Raw genomic sequence first — 4839 nt, forward strand, 5'->3', positions numbered from 1 at the left:
ATTAAAATATGTGCAGCTCATAGTCAAGCGAGTGCTTATTTCTGTTTTAATGTTTGAAGGTTTATATCATTATTTATAGAACTATTGTGTTGTGCAAAATTAAAGTAAGTATAAATCTATTGATCTAATTAGATATATTATACATACTACAGGTTTTTAACCGACTTCGAAAAGAAGGAGGTTCCATGTTCGGCTGCATATATAATTTTTTAATTTAGTTTGCTTTTTAAGCACTAACTTTAGCATGTAAAACGTCGCAGAAATACTGTAGACCACTGTTTCTATGGTGTAATGGTTAAAGCCTTTAGTTCCCAAACAGAAGTAGCGGGTTTGATTTCTGTTTGATTTCTGAAGACTTCAAAAAATAAATAAGGAATTCACTAAAAGCTAAAAAATAATCAAACTTTTAACACAAGAAAACATAATCGTTATAATAACTAAATAAAAATAATCAAAAACCTTATTAAATCTGTCTACCACACGTATTTTATATTCTACTATATACACATAATTTAGCTTAATACCTATATGAACCTATTCATCTATTTAGAATATTATTTTGCCTACTACTTTTGCCAACTGATTAGTTTGAAGTTGGTGCCGAGCCCAAACATTACAAAAATAATAATATAATTTTGTGACTGCAAAAATTTATATTACCAACAAAACAAATCTAAATTAATATAACTGTATGGGTTCGGCACCGACTTCAAGTAGTTAGTTGGAAGTAGTTAAAATAATATTGTACATGGATAAATAGGTTTAGGTAGGTATTAAGCTAAATTGTGTGTATATACTAGAATATAAAATACGTGTAGTAGACAGATTTAATAAGGTTTTTGGTTATTTTGATTTACTTATTACAATGATTATTTTGTACATATTTTGTTTCAAAATGTTTATTTTCGTGAATTTTATTTTTTGAAGTCGGTAAAAATTTTTTGTTAAAAATATTTTATGACCGGCAGCGCTTTGGCCCTATCCAATGAAAATAGAGCCTAAAATATTTTTTGGATATTGTGTATCATTAACCTGATGCCAAAAATTGTAGGCTTAAAAATTCTTGCTTCATATATAATTTTTTTTTGTATAAATACCTTTTTCAAGTGAAACAGTTCATGTAAATCATATCGAACGATAGAATTTATTCGACAACATCCTATTTTCTTCTTTTGGTCTGCTGTAATGGATAAAAATGCGCTGCTTTCTCGAAGTATAATTAAGCAATCAGTCGATTTATTTCGATCACATGTAAGCGCTGGCAAAAAGATGATCTCGAACGAGAAGTACGTTATAGAAAGTATAATGGGATGACTCGGAATTTAAAAAATTCCCTCTCAGGTCGAAATCAGACCGTGTTAATGGCGGTCGTCGCATTCTTTCGGTGTTACGGGTTCGACACAACGGCTAATTGACCGTCCATATTTTCAGTAATTGCTCCGCTTTTGCATCGTTTAGGAAATTGTTTGGTCGGGTTAATTGCGACGATTTTTCCATCACCATAGGCCAACCATACCATATCGGAAAATTGGAATGACGCTGCTGCAGCGCTTACATTATTTCGTGTAAAAAACCGAATTATTTTTTTGCACTTCTAGCATGAATGTTTTCAATATAACTACGTACTAGTGATCATCCTGTTGTTGAAATTCGACTACAATTTAATAAGTTAGTCATGTATTTCGTAGTAGAATAAATATAATCATAGAATAATAGAGAGATAACTCAATCGGGTCTCTGAAGAAAAAAATTGCTTTGCCCAACATCCAGATGGGAATATATCGGCCATTCAAATAATTTGATTGGTTAATTTAAATCTCCATTAGAGACACCTGTAGGAGAAACGTTTTGTTGTAAAGACATTTGATTGGCTTTGATCAAATGAGAGTTCGGACGTCACGTATAATTGACCAATAAAATTTAAATAAAAAACATTTTAATATAAAATATATAACAGGTAATTCGAAAAGTCCCCGACCTGACACATAGATGGCTCCACTAGAATTAGATTTATATGTTTTTTAGTTAGCCCTAACTCTCAAAGGATGCGTGTATAAATTTGACAGCTGTAGGATTACTAGTTTGTGTTTTGTTTTGTTATTGTGAAAAAATGGATAAAAAGGAATTTCGCGTGTTGATAAACTATTGCTTTTTGAAAGGAAGAAATACAGTTAAAGTAAAAACTTGGCTTGATGTCGAGTTTCCGGACACTGCCCCAGGAAAATCAACCATCAAGGATTGGTATGCTAAGTTTAGACGTGGTGAAATGAGCACCGAAGACGGTGAATGCCCAAAAATGGTTGTTACCGACTAAAACATTAAAAAAATTAACAAAATTATTTTGAATGACCTTAAATTGAAATTGAATGAAATAGCAGACACTCTAAAGATATCAACTGAACTTGTACATCATATCACTCATGAATATTTGGGTATGAGAAAGCTCTGTGTAAAGTGGGTGCCGCGCCAGCTCATTTTTGAACAAAAACAACGACGAGTTGATGATTTGGAGAAGTGTTTGAAGATGATCAAGCGCAATAAACCCAAGTTTTTTCATTGATATGTGACAATAGATTAAACATGGCTCCATCATTTCACTCCAAAGTCCATTCGACAGTCCAGAGTGGACTGCACACGACGAACTCGCTCCAAAGCGTGGGAAAACAGTCGACAGGCAAGGTTATGGCGTCTGTATTTTGGGATGCGCATGGAATAATCTTCATTGACTACCTTGAAAAAAGAAGGACCATCAACAGCGACTATTACATAGGTTATTGGATCACAAATGAATGACAAAATCACCGAAAAACGGCCGCATTTGAAGAAAAAGAAAATGCTGCTTCGTCAAGACAATGCGCCGTGTCACAAGTCAGTGAAAACTATGGCAAAAATCCATGAATTGGGCTTCGAACTGCTTCCTCATCCACCGTATTCTCCAGATCTGGCCCTCAGCGACTATTTCCTGTTCTCAGATCTCAAAAGAAAGCTCGCTGGGAAGAAACTTTCGGCAAATGAAGAGGTAATCGCCAAAATTAACAAAACTACTACAAAAATGTTATCGAAAAGTTGAAGGGTAGCTATAATCAGTAGCTAAAAAAATGTGTTTTACTATGGTTGGCCGGGGACTTTTTTCAACTGAACTGTTACATAATAATCGTTGTAATAACTGTTTAAAAATAAACGAAAACCCAAATACTAATATTAATTTAGATTTGTTTTGTTGGTAATTTAATATTTTGTATATGTCACAGAATTATATTATTATCTATGTTTTGTTTGGGCTCGGCACCGACTTCAAAGTTATCAGTTGGTGGTAGTTAAAATAATAATGCAAATAGATAAATAGGTTTAGATAGGTATTAAGCTAAATTGTGTGTATATAGTAGCATATAAAATGTGTGTAGTAGATAGGTTAAATAAGGTTTTTTTTATTTTTATATAGTTTTACAACGATTATTTTATTATTAATATTTTTTTGTGTGTTAAAAATCTAAGTTTTAATATATTTAATTTTTAGTGAGCTCCTTATTTATTTATTTGAAGTCTTTTCAATTTTTTTTTAAACATATTTTATTTTAATCTTTTTAATTTTAGATATTTTTTCAATACATTACGCATTATTTTATTTAATATTATAACGGGTAGGCCAAGTAAAGTTTCAGCTTGTTTGAGTAAAAATAGGAATAAAGAAACATTAACTGAAAATAAGGAGCACTTCAGGCCAGGGGTGAATTGACGATTGTTTTAACTAAACAAATATTTTTTGTTGTATTGTGCTCGCTAGGAATAACCGGCAAACCCCGTTTCATTACACCATGGAAACAGTTATCTACAATGTTTCTACTGGGGTCTTATATGCTGTAGTTGGTGCTTAAAAAGCAAACTGAATTGCTTTTGCACTGAACGACTTCCGATTTTGGGTCACATCAGCTCATCAAAACATTACACTCAAATATCTGATTATTTTAGATAAAAAAAGACTTCGTATGTGTTTTTGAAACTTGAGAGTTTTCCTCTATTTCTCTCCTTTCCCCCAACAGATCCTGATTTGGCTGCAATGGGACTACCTCGGAAGTATACCCTTTCATATAAAAAGAGAATTTTGAAAATCGGCCCACAATTGACGGAGAAATCAGCAAACATACATTAAAAAATATATACAGCCGAACATACAACCTCCTCCTTTTTCGAAATCGGTTAAAATACCAAAATACCTGTTCTACAAAAAATTAAAATATAACTTTACGTGACCATACTATTCTTAATCGTTTTTTGTCCATATTTGCCAGAACTCTTTAATAGTTGCAACAATATGGGAATAACCGAAAATAACACAACATGACTTTCTCAATTGGATCTAAAATATGTGGAGTTTAAAAACAAAGATATATTTCTGAAATCAGACCGTTATCTTTGTAACATGTATACGATATATTTGTATTATTTTTATCGAACGATAAAATTATATATTTTATTTGAGATATCAACATTTTTCAAGATATCCTAATTTTAGTGATATGGTGTCACCAAAAATATTTTTTTAATTACCTTCACCAAAACATCATATATCAAGCATCAAGGAATGTTTGTTTTATATTTTAGTTTCCAAATGCAGTGAATTAACTAAAACCTTCATAGAATATGCTTACTGTAATGCAAAATGTATATTTACTGTCGATTGTTTCGACTAAATAATGGATTGGAAATTTCATTCCTCTCTAAAGATTCTTTTATATAAAAATTCTCATGAATTTAGGTTAGAATCACTTAACATCATTGTAAATATTGTATAAGGTAGATTGGGTTTGTTATTAATATAATAATTTACTATCATTTCAG

This window comes from Rhynchophorus ferrugineus, unplaced genomic scaffold (assembly GCF_030347505.1).
Source record: "Rhynchophorus ferrugineus isolate W39M unplaced genomic scaffold, kcgeb_rfMv2 rfM9, whole genome shotgun sequence".
Lineage (NCBI taxonomy): Eukaryota > Metazoa > Arthropoda > Insecta > Coleoptera > Curculionidae > Rhynchophorus > Rhynchophorus ferrugineus.